Genomic DNA, 16,160 nt, shown 5'->3' on the forward strand with positions numbered 1-16,160 from the left:
TAATAGCCCCGTTCACATGGAAAATAGAAAAGCGGGTTTAAAAAAAACCCGCTTCGGGAATTTTCACCAATGACTGCTTTCCATTTCCTTCCTTACGAAGGAAAAAGTCGTCAAGCGGGTGCTTGCACTCCCAATGCTACCGCAATATTTGCACATGTGAACGGGGCTAATATGTTATATTCATGCTTCCCCCCCCCCTCCCATGCGCTATTCATGTACCCCTACGCTGGGATCTTTTGTAAGCCCAAAGAAAAAAAAGGCTTTTTTCGGGTCCCTAACTAGTAATAATAATAATCGTAACTTTAATCGGAAAATCAGTTCAAAAAGAATAGGAAATTTCTCAAGGCCGTAGCAAGAGAGGGACGATGACTTGGGGGTCTGGTCCTCCCCCCGAAATGTGAGAAAATGACCTAAAAAGGGAAAAAAGATAGCCAAATTTATTGTTCTATCAGTTTGGTCTCCCTCCCTCCCCGAACGAAATTTTTGGCTACGGGCCTGAAATTTCTCACTCCTTGAGGGAGGCAAGAGTAGAAAATGTGGTCCAAAAGGGGCAGGACCCATGTCCTAAAAAACAAACGCACATCAAGACTGACTGGCTAAAAGTATAGGGAATGTCTTATAGCTCTCTCCCAATTCTTTTCACGTTTTTTGAAGCTGTTCTGATTAAACGTGTTTTTGGATAAACGAGACTCGCGGATGAACGGGTTCCGAATGTATTTTTAATAGTCAATTCCGGTCCGTAAAGCAGTCAAATGGGTAACTTGATGATGAATCAAATCCTCGGAGGAAAGTGAACCTTGACCATGATTACGGTGTTTATGCGGTGGTTATTACGCACGTGCATAACAAAACGGTGATGAATCTCCGCAGCAACCAGGAGGTCAGTCAGCCTTGGGGCGGGATCCAGCCGTCCTTCAGCTAAACAAATGTGATTTCGGGTCATGCTTTTTTTCGTATTATTCTTCGATATTGCCGGAATGACTCACGGCACAGCCTCATCTCATCGACCCGAAACTCGTCCAACACCTTTCACGCCGGTCCCCCTCCTTTTCCACCCTGGGTATTTGTTCATTCACGTGAGGTCACTCGATTCCGTCGTAGGCACGTGCGATAATTTTCCTTGCGCTGTACGATTTTTATCTTAAGTGGACTTCAGGTGAATGAGGATGTGAATGTCCATCAAGGACCCATGAATGACATCATTGTTCCGGTTCGGGGACTGGTTTTTTCACATCCTTGAGTATAATTTAACATCGGGAAAAAATAATATATTTTGAGATTATACTTATAAATAAACTCGATAGTTTATGTTTATCAATCAATTAATCGGATATAATTATTGATTTTCTCCGAGTTTTGAATTATTTCATCGATTAGAATTATTTAGAACATACATGTGCTCAACCCACGGCCCGCGGGCCAAATTTGGACCACGAATTCATCTGATGTGCCTGTGACATGAAATCTCGATTTTTTTTTTTTTTAAATGAATAAAGTGGCACATTACCAGAGGAATTAAGTAAACTGCGGTACATTTAAAGATCACTCGAGACACGTGGGCGTTGTTCCAGATCACATAGGTGACCCGAGGAACATTCCCACTTCAATCAAGTGGTTCGCAGAACATTTCCAGAACACTTAAGTGACCCGCGGCACGGTTTCGGATCAATTAAGTGACCCGAGGCACATTTAAATACCACTTCAGCAGCCCGCGGCACATTCCTAGATCACCTAAGTGACCCAAGACACATTTAAAGATCGCTTAAGGGGCCCGCACTACATTTCCAGATCAATTAAGTGGGCTGGGCTCTGTTCCAGATCACTGAAGTGGCCACATTCTCACTTTAATAAAGTGGTCTGCAACACAGATCACACTTGAATATCACATAAGGAGCCAAAGACAAATTTTCGGACAACTTAAGTGATCACGGCACATTTACAGATCGCTGAGGTAACCCGCGGCGCATTTACAGATCACTTAAATAGCTTGCGGCACGCTTTCTAACCATTGAAGTGGAACGCACTCCCCGAAAGATTGAGTGCTATTGATGTAGAACCTGCGAATATAAAAAGAATAATTAAGCTAGGCTGCTGTAAAACCATACTCAACATTACAAAGGTACTGGGATCAAAGGTCGTTCCTATCGACTTCCTTCGGATCCGTGCCTTAGCGGAGGCAGATATCTTCGACTGTTAATGGAGCGGAGGCTGACATTCAGCTTCGAATGTGGCAGATATCTTCTGCTGTGAATGAGTCCGAGCTATATATTTTCAGCTGCGAAGGAGGCCAAGCCAGACATCTTCAGCTTCGATTGGAGCAAAGGCAGGCACCTTCAGCTACGAAAGAGCCTAGGCAGATATCTTCAGCTGCGACTGAAGCCGAAGTAGACATCTTCAGCTTCGAATGGAGCGGAAGCCGAAATCATCAGCTTCGAATGGAGCGGAAGCCGAAATCATCAGCTGAGGATGGAGCAGAGGCAGGCAGCTATCTTCAGCTGCGAATACGAGGTAGAAATCTTCAACTGTGAAATGGAGCGGAGGCAGGCGGATAAAGGTCGATATTGTCGAAGAAATTACTTATTCTGTAGAGATGTTTCGAATCATCCCGTATTTTAGCGGACAGGCAAATTTCTCCCCATATTCTTTGGCTCTTTGGGGGGGGGGGAAATCGCCGCCCCCTTCCTCTGGATCCGCCCTTGGCTTCTTTCTTATCTATAATACAAGAGACACACACAGGGAACGTTAGACACGGTATGAATATTAATATCACAAAAAAATTACACAAAATTCCGTTAACTATTAAAATACAACATGTAGCGTTTGGATGGGACTTTTATTTATTTATGCTAATATGGTCCGACTTGAAAATTTTTTGTGTTTCAAGCAACCCCCATAGAAGTGTAAAGATGACTGACGTGTATACCCCCCTAGAAATACGTAATACGAGATGTCTAAAATGCAGCTCAGAACATGTTCAGGGGGTTCCAGAGTTCTACCGTCAAAATGAATGGGGAGATAGCACGCGTCAAGACAAACAGCTATTGCAATAAAACCCAGGGTGGTAAATGACTTTTTGAGTCAGCGTATATTGGCGCCAAAAAAGGGGGGAAAATCCCACAGAGCAACCTCAGCAGTTAGAAGGGATATTTTTTTCCCCCTCTCACATTGCCGAGGTTACTGTGAGGTGACAATTCCCCCCCCCCCTCTTATTGCCTGTGACTGAAAGGAAATGCGTATTTTTTCTGTGATGTGAGCAAGGTTGCCATATTTTGGCGACATTCGAAAATGTGTTAGTCTTCACGTGAATTGTCACCCCCCCCCCCCTCTCATTTCGGCGCAGTGATGGTAGCTCGTGAGAAATTCCTCATAATCGTGGGAAAAATTTGTCCACGCTGGAAATTTCTTGGCGTTTGTGGGAAATTTTGAGAGTTCATCGAACAAAAGATTTTTTCTTGAAAAAAAAAAATGCAGTGTAAATATTTTTCTAGTGTAGACTAAGTATTTTCCCCGGTAGGTGGCAGCACATTTTTCGTAATGTGTAGGATCAATTTACTCAAAATTGAAATATTGATGGAAGACCATGACACTGATTTGGCGTAAGAGTTCTGAACACCTCGCTGTCTTCGTTGGCACCGAGCGGTGGGCATAATCTGGTTAGGAGGAGGACAAATTACTACTGATGGGCCATTGTCCTAGTAGAGATTTGAAATTCGAATTAAGGCCTTAAAGAAAATTACTCAAGTGAGGAGTGACAACACAAAAGCAGAACGCTAAGATATTACTGTACTTAGATATAACGGGGTTGACTTGAGGCGATGAAAAGCTCATTGTTCTGAACCCTGGTTCATGATCAGTCCGATAAATTTACTCGAATGACTCGCCGACATTTAATGTTTCAAAAAAGCAAACAAATTTAAAAAAAACAACTTCATTCGCAACATCGTGATCTCAAAATTAACAATTAAAAGCCTCGTCCCGTAAGTAATAAGTAATTCAATTGAATATACCGGGTGTCCTGTAAGTCCTCATCCGTCCTTTATCTCATCAATCGTTCGTAGTAGAAGTATGGTTCCAAGTAAAAAAAAAAATGCTCGAAATGTGTTTAGAAACACTCTATACCAGTTTTGATAGTGAAAATATAGTGTGTAGCAAAATTAAGAAAAAAAAATCAAATTATTTTTATACGCCTACTTAATCGAAATAAATAGACCGGGTATTCTATTCTAATGGTTACTACATCATGAGGGAGAATAAATAGTTTCCTTGACAGCACTTGATGTTTGGAAAATGTGAGAATTTCTATTAGTTCACCAATTTCTCCACCTGCGGCACCCGATGCTATAAAAATACAGTAAACCGCCGTTCCCGACACCCGGGATAAGATAGAAGAGTTCAAAATTTTCAACGGGATGGATAGGGCGAACCATGAGTTATTAATACACCGCCAATATCAACTGCTTCAACAAGGGGGGAAACAACAGTGTCGTTTAGTAAGGGGCAGTTCCAGGTTGTGGTGTCGAGTTGGAGTTTTTCGCCAATAGGCTTGTTAGTTAATGGGATAGCTTACCTACAGGGGTCGGGAATTCTCTAACACATTTGACACATGTAAAAAGAGGTACCATGGGCATAATGGAATGAATCGAGAAGCTACCAGTAGTTAGGATAAGATAACCGTGTGGTCTTTTTTTTTATGAGCAGTGTAGTATTAATTTTTGGTGATGTAAATGCGTTTATATTGGATTGCTGTATTTTGGTTATACGTATTTGCAGGTGCAACCGCACAGGGCCCACTTGGAGGGGAGAGGCTAAATGGGTCACAAGGGATCTAAATTCAAATTCTTGCACAGGGCACAGGAATGGCTAGCTACGGCCCTGCTTATTTGGCATACATATTTTTTATGGGATTAATTTTTTTGAGCCTTCGTTTGGCAATTTGCCTCTTGCGGCCTTTCTATTTGTACTAAGTTATTGCATGAAATTGTGAGCACAATGAGTATCCGATGATTTCCCGATTACCGAAGTTCTCGTGATATTAAGAATTGCTGCGTCAAAACAGCCGATGGCCAAACGGCACGTGTCCAAACAGCTGCTTCCAAACGTAATATACCGATATTACATGATGCATAATCTGTTTCTAAGTCTTTTTTATGAACGGACATAAATGTCATTACGTCCTCTCATTTCGCAGTTTCTTAATGAAATATTCTCAGATATATGACAACCAGAAATAGACGCCATATTTTTTTTCAGTTACAATTTTTTCTTAACATCTACGTTAATACTGAAGAGTCCTCAAACATTTCTATCGCTCCACCTCGCGTATTACTCCTGTAACCTCTCAGAATGTATGGTCACTTTCCCACCGACAACCAACAGCAGCAGAGGATCATGCCGTGATAAAATCAATTTTTATATTTCTATGAGAAAACGAAATCAAAGGTACTTTCCATTTTTATTGGATTTTTTTTTCCTTCATCTCTGTACATCTCTGTTGGAAGCGGACCACGAGGGGAATAGCCCACTCACGAGTGATCGCTCCGGTGTTTCTCGCCCAAAGAATGAGAAGAGCCAATAGAATGTGGCCTGCCTATGTTTAGCCAGCAATTAATGTTTCCTGATCAATATTCTTTTTCCGATTACTATTAAAAACGGTTTTTAGTGAGAAAATTCAAACTTACCTCCTCTATGTCTTCTGCTTAATCGGATAATCGTGTTCCTCTTCTACGGACGAATCTTGAATGGGACGAGACTGAAATTATAGTACCAATATATAGCCTGTTGTTCCAACAGAACCGATCGAATTTTTCAAATTAACAATGAAGAAAAACTTTTAACTAATATCTTCAATAATGAAGGAAAAACACAGACATACGAGCAACAATTGATGTTAAGACAATTGTTACTTCGCATTGTTGGAGTTCATTATATCACTCTTAATCCTCTTAGATAAGTTAACTCAGTCGGATGCATATTTACATAGGGCAAGTGGGGTTATTCCAGGACTAAGTTCGGAGGGACAGCAAAGTCGAAGAATGAGTATAGTATAACCTTTCGATAAAACGGAGATCCATGGGACCAGAACTTTTGTCCACTATTGGGGAGGTACGATATACAGTAGAACCTCGTTTATACGACATTTAAATTTTTCTTACGTTTGGCCTCGGTCGCAATTGTGTGTAAAAGTGATACACTGGTGTCTGGTCTGTGCATAATCACCATTCGTCCCGGTATGTAAAGACAGTTTGATTAAATTTCACTATATTTATCACTTTTACCGTCAATCATGCATAATTCTCAAATAAAGTTGGAAAGTATCATAAATATAGAAAAAATGATAAACTTTATACTCTTCACATATTAGACCAGTTAATAATTTTTACCCGTACACGATACGTTAAAATAAGTGTGAAGAAGAGAAACGTTCATAACAACATTATCAGTTATGTTGGCTTTCTTCACACGTATCAACATGTGCAAACAAAACCAACATTACCATCCTCGACCGGAGTCTTCCACTCACAAAAACGAAATTACTCTGCCTCGGGCGTCCGAAGGTTGAGAACCGGTGCCGTCTTAACTCATGGGCCCACCCTGGGCGCAGTAGCCCAGGTCGATAAAGTACCAAAGGATGCTTAGAAGTGTCGCGAGTTCGATACCCGGTTCGTCCTTGTAGGAAAACTTTCCTGACAGGGGTACTGTCTATTATAAGTACGTTCCTACTTCCATTATTGTTACTTTTGTCTATATGCAAGGGTGTTTATAATTAAAGTTACACTTTGGAATGGCCATAAAAAGAAAACTACTGGACAAAATGCTATCAAACTTGGTAATAGTTTACAGGAGGTCACGGGATTAAATTTTCCTCAAAAAAAAAGTTCAAAAACTCACCACCAGCGGGGTATGGCGCTGTATGCAATATTGCCGAATGAAATAAGACATGAAGACATCGGTTTAAAATGTTTTTAATAGTTTCTAAAACGGGTTACAAAGCATGTTCAATGTGGCGTTCACCATTTTGTGAAAGCAAGTTAAATCGCATTACTGCGTTCTCAGCAGTAGCTCTTTAGCATATCAGGAGGAATGTTCAATCCCTGTGACTTCTGGCTGTGGAGGGGATACCTCAAACCCACTGTTTATGGTGTATAACAAAGTATAAACACTTTGGCGGAATTGAAAAATGCTGTACACCGATATGTCCGTAACATTCCTCCTGATACGCTAAGGAGCTGAGAACGCAGTAATGCGATTTAACTTGCTTTCACAAAATGGTGAACGCCACATTGAACATGCTTTGTAACACGTTTTAGAAACGATTAAAAACATTTTAAACCGATGTCTTCATGTCTTATTTCGTTTAAAAATATTGCATACGCAGCGCCATTTCCCCCCCCCCCCGTGGTGAGTTTTTGAACTATTTTTTATTTAATTTTATTTTTTTTACGAAAAATGGAATCCAACGACCTCCTGTAAACTATTACCAACTTTGGTAACATTTTGTCCGGTAGGTTTTTTTTTACGGCTATTTCGAGGTAGAACTTTAATTATAAAGACCCTGTATATTAATAATCATATTTGTGTCTCTTTATTTTGGTATTTTATATTTCAATACATGATTTATAATTTAAAAAAATACTTATTATATTATTTTTCCTGTAACACTTGCATTGTTTTCCCTCGTAATTTTACCCCGGTTCGAGGTACAGCAGTGGATGCTTAAGGTACAAGACCTCTTGTTGTACCTTGGAACATTTTTGCTTTCCCAAAAATCGATATTTCATGATTATAGAAAGGAAAAAAAAAAGGCAAATTGAAATTTATACGATGTTTCATACAGTAAACAGTTACTAAAAAGAATTTAGTGAAATTGTGCGGTAAAAATGTGCTATGAAAAAAGAAAATTGAAAAAATATGTGATAATGTGTCACAATCTCCCCTGTATGAGTGATCTAAGGAGGGTGTAAACCTGGAGAGTGCGTAAACTTGGGAGTGATGATTATTAATGTTGAAATATTGACGGGTCTATCGAGCTTTGAAAGAATATTTTTTATGAGCTACATTTGATAGACTAGTGACTTGTATTGGGCGTTGTCTGATGAAGCAGTGTTTGATGGAGCATTGTTTGGGAAGGAAGTATTCTTATTTTGTGACCTTTGTGAATTCATTTGCATGAAGAATTATTCATCGGCGTTGTAAGCCTTGTGAATTCTTTTCAAACCAGAAGAACTTCTTGAAAAAAAATTCTTTCCGAAACGTCAGAGCTGCAACTAGAGAGGAGCAGGCGGGTCTGGGCACGACCACTAGATAACCTGGTTATATAGGAGGTCGTGGTCTGGGGTGCCTGGCGCTGGACCAGAAGGGGTGCAAATTTCACCCTTTAGCATTACAAGGGGGCGACAGAATGGGTACTTGACCCGGCTGACCAAGCATCTAGTTGCATTGGCGTACGCAAAGGGGAGGGAGTTTGGGGTTCTAAACCCCCCCCCCAAGCCGAGATTATAGTGTTATTTTGCAGGAAAAACGTTAACCCCCCCCCCCCCCATCCTTGAGAAAATTCTGCGTATGCCTCTCTAGTTGTATCGGTGTTGATAGCATTGTTTGATGAAGCAATCGCTATGCTGAGAGATTTGCGAGTGTTTATTTTTGAAAAATATATTTCAGGTGCAAAAACAAGAATCCAGTATATACTTTATTTTCATTGAAATGGAACAATATATGAGAAAGAAATATTTTAATTGACTGTCTCGTCAGATCTGATGCAGTTTTAATAATTTTCCGAAGATTAGAGTTTGGGGGAGGAGAAATTTAGAGGGAAATAAAAGGATTTTTTGTAGCGCCCGAGTTTCCCCAATGCTATAGAAACAGTTGAACCAAACCGCCGAGTAGCTCTTTGAGGGAGCATTGTTGAAAAACCAGTGGCTGCTGGGGAAAAATGGGTATAGAATTGTTAAGAGACGTTTATTGCTATACGTGGATAGCATTAATTGAAACGGACGATATCGTACGAACGAATGAATTAAACCAGTTACGACGCTGAAGAAGATTTTAATCACTTTTTTGCATGCATGTAATCGATTGTTGAATAGCCTAGCAGTTGCACTCTCTTACATGGCTATCTGGTAAACACGAAGCAAAAGTATTATCTATAATCCAGTCATTACGTATGTTTGCGTGTCTTCTGGTAATGATAACCGGCTTATTCACTGCATCAACTAGCGTCATCTATCATATATGTCGAAATGAAAACAATGATGCGTATCCTACTGGTTATTAGTTCCTATTTTCGACTCATGACAAAGAATAACAGTTCTTGTTGATATGATTTCTAGTAATTGATGACATTCTGGATACTATTGATGTCTATTATCAGTCAATGCCTCAAATAAATAATTACCTTCAGTACCTAACACAATGAATATTTTGTATACTGAATGAAAGAACGATGTAAACCCGTGATAATGGTACCCCCCCCCCCCCCTTGAGATTGGTTTCCTCCGGAGTTTGTTGAGCAGAGTGTGTCCCGCGCCGACCGACGAACGAAATTAGAGTTCCATTCAACATCCGAAAGAACTACCTACACGGACACGTAAAAATGTGGAAGGCCGTATCGTATCCGCAAGAGCAACGAGGAACTACAATTGACACCACCGTTCACTTCACAATCCTAAAGAAAGCATTCCTCGCGAGTGGAGTTTTGTTTCCTAGCGAGGACAAAGGCGTGGAACTATTGAGGATCTCCCTGGACGTATTCAACAATCTCTACATGTTGTACGTCCTCAGTGCAACAATCAACGAAACGCTGACCACTCCCGGTACGAGTTTCATCTTCGCTTCGATGTCCACGACTTTCCTGGCGGTCTGCATCCGCCTGGCGATTCTACACAAACGTAGAGACCTAAGCGCAGCAGCCAAGGTGATAAACAAACTTTCGCGGCGCGTCCAGTTCAACTCTGAGTCGAAGAAACCAGCTTCTTATGATGGCCATCAGCAGGGCCAGAAGATCAAGAGGTACCTCATCGCCAGTTGCTTCGTCTCGTACCTCTGTCCGGTTTTGTTGATGGTGACGGCCGGCGTGTCGGCCATCATACAGAGTTCCGTCGAGAGGTACGTGGCTTATTATTTGTTCGGTACGAAGATTTCTGTCAAGAAATGGTGGTACTTCGCTCTAGTGGTCATCGCTCACGTGATGGAGGTCCTGATCTGCAAGGTGTTACCTTTTCTGTCTCTGGTCACGTGCTGCTATGCGTACTACATGCTGAAACTGGTCAACGTGAATTTCGCCACGCGCCTCGTAATCAGCGTTCGCACAACAGCTTTGTCGACTATCTTCGAAGAATATTCAGTTTTCCACAACGAGATGACAGCCGCTATCCAGCAGGTAGAAAAATCTTTGTCCCTGATTGCTTTCCTCATATACGGTTACTTGCTGAGCTCCATATTCTCCGTCACTAGCTACCTCGTGACGACTCCTACCGACCAGCACTACATCTACGGTATCCTCCACCAGGCCCTCGCTTTCGTCGTAACTGTTTTCTCGTTCTTGCTGCTGAGCATTATGGCGTCCGGTGTCGAGGAATCCTCAGCCGACATCAAGTACGTCGTCCATCAGATACCGTCTCGTCAAGAAGACGTGAATCCGTACGTTATGACGACCATGTTGCAGATGGCGAACCACTTCGCCGGTGAGGTGTGTGCTACCGGCTGGGGATTGTTCTACGTCACCAGGAGCTTCATATTGACCACGGCTGGTGTCGTCGTCACGTACGGGGTGATACTGGCGCAAATTGGAAAATAAATGCCATTCAAAAAGCTCTAACATGGGCTGACACGTTTTGAAAACAATATCGAAAAAACGCTTTATTGAACATTTATGTATAGCCATATTCAAAAATAAATACAGACAACATTGGGGGAAGGGGCAACGTCGTCCTCGAATCAGAATACGCCGAAATCTGCGATATAGGTCGTAGAACAATCAGTGCTACTGCAGAACAATTTTAAGGCGTGCTACTCAGGAAGAATGTCAGGAAAAGTGTTTTTTTTGCATGGAGAAACGCTCTAAACGAATTTTTACCGCGGCGCAGAACATTTTCAGTCAGCTGAGGGCTCGTTGCAAAGCAATACAAATGCAAAACGTTCTGTTTTGGGGGCAACGTGAAAGTAAGTGCATCTTGGATAAGATATGGGGGACAGGTCACAATACTTGTTTAGAAAGCTGCTTCATAAACGTTACGTTAAAAATCCCATAAACCCATACGTTAAAAATCCTTGTGCTATTGGATGCTGTTAGGCAGTAAACTTTCAGTTTTGATACAGAAACCAAAACTTAAAAAAAACTGCACTACTGATATTATGACTGACCTATACATTTGGCATTTTACCTGAAATGGAAGAGAAATACTTTTAGGTCATTTTTCTTGTTTTATGTCATATTTTTAGATTTTTTTAGGGCATAAATTCATTTTTAATGAGCATTTTCAAGCAGTTTTTACGGTCATAAAAATCCTAGCCCTATTCATTACTATTCAGAGGTATGAGTGCGCCATCTATCAAGTTTTTTTTTAAATTTTAAATTGGATTAAACTTGTTCAATAAGCTTTGAATGTCATATCCTTTTATTTGGAATTAATTATACTTGAAATTTACAACATTTGTAATTTTTTTACTGTTGAATAACTGTTATTTCATCAGTGGTGTTTTTGAACAGGTATTTAATTTTATAAGTTTAATATTAATTTAAAATTACACTCTTCCAATAGTTACGGCTATCTCTACCTGTTGACCGCAGAGAACGGCTCCCAGTTCTAGTGAGGCGATTCAAAAGTCTAGGTTCCCGAACTGTGCTCCGCGAAGCGATTGGACAATAAATCCCTCTTCAAAGTGTTCCAAAATTCACATTTATTCCAAGTTAAAGCTGGGAGATATGTTTTTTTTGGAATTAATGAAACAAAATAATGCTATTTTGAATATAATAGATGTATCGGAACTGCATTTAGGGGTCATTCAAGTATTACGTCAGCATCGGAGGGGGGGGTTTGAAGGTTGCTTACGTCATCAACCACCCCCTTTTTGAAGATATGAAATATTCTAAGCTGCTGACGGGGGGGAGGGGGTCAGTGTTTTGCTGACAAGGGGAGGGTCAAAAATGACTGAAAATCTACATACGTAATACTTGAATGGCCCCCTTATCCAACCCGCGGATGAAAATTTCTCTTCGGTTTTGGCCGCGCGTTAAGACGTCCCTACACCATATGTCACTGCACTTTTACCTACAATTTCTCAAAAAACTTCCTGGAAGAATCTTGAAGCTATTCAGCTGACAGAGAGGGGGGGTCAACCATTCCATTAACCACTATTGGTGCATTTGGAAATCGTATTTGCCATAAAGGTCCCTATAGATTTCTCGAAAATTTTAAGGTTTATGTTCATTGTTGGAACCCGAGATATCGCCATAGTTCAGAAAACAACGGAAACCTGACTTTCATCATTGCTCCATAAATTTATTGAACATAGTCGGCTAGCATAGTTCTCAGTAACATTCTCAAGCAAGAGAAAAACATTATCTTTGTGAGAGGGATGGCAGGCGCTGCTCGGAAATTTCGAAATAAAATGATAGTCGCTTGCTTCACAGTTTTATGTTATTCATTTTAATTATCTATAATTATTTATTTACCTTTAGATCCGGTTTTGAATTAATGGATCGCACGCATGAGTCAAGATTTCACATCGTCTTCGACGGTTTAGAAAAATATTTTTAATTTCGTCTGTGGAATGTCTTCAGAATAAACTGGCACCTATCTTATAAGATTTAGATATTTTTTTCACGTGAGAAGCTGTATAAAGGAATAGCTTTAATTATCAATATCTCGATGAATTGCTTCCTTATGGTAGAAAGTTACGAAGTAAATTTTTCTTTCGGTAAAAAAAAGAATAATAATTGCACAAATTTTTACTTATTGACCTCTTGTTGATTGGAGAACATGAAAATTTCAATATCTATACAATTTTCATCTAAGGAGTGGGGGGAGTGAAATTATCACTTAGTTTTAGCTGATAATTTTTTATATTTACGTGCAGCTGAAATAAATTGTACTTCGGAATTTCCATCCCTATCAGCCACCTTTTGCAAGAAACACCTTGTGCACATCACAACCCCCCCCCCCCCAACCTCCTTCTTTCCCCTTTAAGCCGGGTTTTCCTAGGAGCAGGTTTCCTGTGCCGCGCGCAACGTGATTCGCCCACTCACCAATAAGAAAAGCAGTATGACTGTTTTCCTACAGAGCGCAATACGCCTCACGACAGTGCTTTACGTCGGGCGTGATTGGCCGACTGCTTCTGGAGGAGTCAAATGCGTCCTGCGCCACGCGTTTTGCCGATGTTCTCTTCACTCTTGTGTGTTTTCTTTCCCTTCCCTTCAAACCGAAGCATGCAGACGACAGAGTAGCTGATGCAAAAGGCCATATACTATGATATAGCTGCCCTGATCTGATGCGCCATGCTAGGAAAACACAAACACGTAGCGTAATTATGTAACACGTTTCTGCCAGCGCGAAATGGTTTGATTCGGTTCACGTTGTGCAAGAAACCTATTCTTAAGAAAACCCGGCTTAAGATGTACAGACGTAGGTTAGTAGCGTTAGAACAAGGTTAGATGGCCATCCCGCGGCACGCCATGGAAGCAGAACCAGCACGCTAAGTTTTCCTTCAAAATATTGAAGAAATTCTTTCTGATGAACACACACACAATCTTATTCTCATCAGGAATTGTCTTGCAGGCCACCAAACCTATATTTAGTACGGTAGACCATTTAAAATAAAATACTACTATTTCCCAATCAAACGGAAACACATTGAAGGAAAGTTATGAGATAAGCAGGAACCGTTTTAGTAGCTCTATTGATCCCAAAGCAGAGGACATAATGGTTCCTTACCAGAGCCGCCCTTAGTAGTGTGTGACAGGTGCGATCCCGTGGTTTTTTTTTGGGGGGGGGGGGAGAACTCCTCACACTTTCGTTAATAGATGTGAAAAATTATACACATATATATCGAACAAATGCATTTTTTTCCCTGTACTAAACAAAGTGTCTGAACTTCAACTGATTTGATCCTTGAATTTTCATCAACGTCGTTTGACTTGAACAAACGTGTTGTTTTTCGTTCCGCTGAGCAACGGAGATTGAAGATTTGGTATTCAATCGAAGTGGGAAACTCGGTCAGCGTGATACTCATATCCTCTGAAGACGACACCCATAGTGTGTCAAAATGCATTAGGAATTTTTTAGTGTTTCCTGGTATACGCCTTGTTCGTTGACGATTTTTTGTGGACTATAGGTATTGCTTATAGCCTACAACCTAAACAGTTTGAGAACAACTGCTTTAAAGTTACTTAAACTAGATATTACAAAAAAAAATCATAAAAGTGTTCCTGACTGTAGCCTTTTTTTTGCATGAATTGTCAAGCTTTTGCTATGGATATATTTTATCCGACACTATAGCATGTGATGCCCTTTTTTCCAAAAAAAAGAACACCTCATAATAAGCATATACTGAAGTGAAAAATGACGAAGCAAATTTTGCGAAAAGTTGATTTATGCATTTTTTTTACATAATTCATGCAAAAACATGTATCATCTCATGTATTTGCATGGCATGAATATGCCAATTAACAATTTTTGGGTTTATCAGCTGGTATGATCTCATATTTTGCTCACCAGTCTTGCCAGAAACGCGAATGTATAACTGCTACTGAAACGCATGTTACAAACAATTTTAAGAAAATGATACTCGTCGAGTAACGTGTGTAGAAAAAACACTGAAACTTCATTTCCCAAGTTCTGGAAATTTGCGCATTCATGCTTCTGGCATGAGTGGGGGGGATGATGATCATGTATTAAGTCATTCAACGGAAACTAAGATGAAGTTGACAGTTGATTTTGATGCTTATATACAAGCCTTGTTAAAAAAAAAAGAAAAAGAGGATAATTATTTTAAACGAAATATTATTTTATTTTAAACGATAATTATTTTATGAAACTGTATCTTTTATGATTCGTCTTAGGAATTTCTGATTTTATCCTTTCGAAAAAATTCATTAAACTGCTGTTTAATTGGGTGGCAGTTCCTATTAGCGTCCTCCCCACCCGCCGCGATACACTGCTCGAGAAACTACTTTCTTGTTTTTAAAGGCATAAATATTTCTTATTCAAGGTCTTCGATTCAGTGAAAACGAGGTCGTGTTTCTTTCACGATTTCTCTTCTCCACCGGACGAGATTCCTCAGATAAATACGATCCTTCTCTTAAACTATCTCGCTCCCAGCAGCGACGATCGGTTTTTTTCCCTTTCTTTTTAGTTCAAGCGCCATCTGGCGGCGGTTGTCAGGGGATACGGAGATAACATTTGCATGGCGGCTTCGTACCAGTCAGTCAGTCACATTTGCGCCTCGGAGGTATTGCGAGTGAGTCAGTGTTCTCTGTGTTGCGGCTTGTGGATAATAATTCTTGAGAATATTGTTACGAAAAACACGTCCGGGGGGAAAAACGTCATTGTTGCAGGTTTATGAGCGTCGAGATTTCATATCTTAGTGTTTTTTTACTATTTTCTGGTGTGTTTTTTCTATTCAAAACCATTCAAAGGCCATTGATTTTAGGATTAAAACAAGAATTTGGTGAGTCCCGAATTGTCTTTTTTCTGTAATACATGCATCGAATTGAGATATTTGTATGATGTTAACAATGTCTTAATTTCATTTATGTTTTTACAGATTGTGTGAAATCTTGTGATTTTAATGCTTGTAATTTCATCCATATTGTATGTTACAATCGGGATGTTCAGAGCCGTCTTGAGCCATTTGAGCTAAAATGTAAATTAAATCTTATATAGTTTATGAATGCCTGCAATAATTTGGGGTATCTGTTTGACTTCTTGTGTTGAGACGACAATAGTATGCGATGGATAGTGAAATTTCAGTATATGGGGTTTTGGAACGTGTTCGGTTTTGTATGTGAAAATTATGCCAGAAGAGGTTATTATTTGAGTTCTTTTCGTTAATTATTTATTGAAATTATCTTTTTTTTGCTGTTATCAAGTTTTTAACTAGATTTCTTACAATGGAAATATTTCTGCATGGACAAGAAAGACATTTTCTCAGGACCTCATACATGT

The 16,160-nt window shown here is 40.0% G+C and overlaps 1 protein-coding gene across 1 annotated transcript in view; it reads left to right on the forward strand.

The window, feature by feature from the left end:
* The first annotated feature begins 15,455 nt into the window (after nucleotides 1–15,455).
* The window catches only part of LOC149077895 (uncharacterized), a 74,149-nt gene continuing 73,444 nt past the window's right edge, over nucleotides 15,456–16,160 (forward strand). Inside the window, exon 1 of the mRNA XM_089242077.1 lies at nucleotides 15,456–15,663. The gene's annotated coding sequence lies outside the window, so the exon portion shown is untranslated. The remainder of the gene's footprint in view (nucleotides 15,664–16,160) is intronic.

The sequence above is a fragment of the Pholcus phalangioides genome, unplaced genomic scaffold (assembly GCF_987345545.1).
Source record: "Pholcus phalangioides strain wild (caught in Gottingen) unplaced genomic scaffold, Ppha-v1.0 ptg000014l_1, whole genome shotgun sequence".
NCBI classification, from domain to species: domain Eukaryota; kingdom Metazoa; phylum Arthropoda; class Arachnida; order Araneae; family Pholcidae; genus Pholcus; species Pholcus phalangioides.